Here is a 338-nt window from a genome sequence, read left to right as displayed (position 1 = left end):
ATCTTGAAGGTCACTGATTTTTTTTTTTTTGTGCTGTAGTTAACGTCCTTTATTTTTAAAAAATTTTTAAATCATTTTATCAGGGGCTCATACAACTCTTATCCCAATCCATACACACATCAATTGTGTAAAGCGCATGTGTACATTCATTGCCCTCACCATTCTCAAAACATTTTCTCTCCACTTAAACCCCTGGCATTAGGTCCTCATTTTTCCCCCTCCCTCCTCGCTCTCCTCTCCCTCATGAGCCCTTTATAGTTTATAAATTGTTATTTTGTCATATCTTGCCCTGTCCGACGTCTCCCTTCACCCACTTTTCTGTTGTCCGTCCCCCAGGG

The sequence above is a fragment of the Echinops telfairi genome, unplaced genomic scaffold (genome assembly GCF_000313985.2).
Source record: "Echinops telfairi isolate 266 unplaced genomic scaffold, ASM31398v2 ScPeMD7_42;HRSCAF=159, whole genome shotgun sequence".
NCBI classification, from domain to species: Eukaryota; Metazoa; Chordata; class Mammalia; order Afrosoricida; family Tenrecidae; genus Echinops; species Echinops telfairi.
This window is presented reverse-complemented; position numbering follows the sequence as displayed.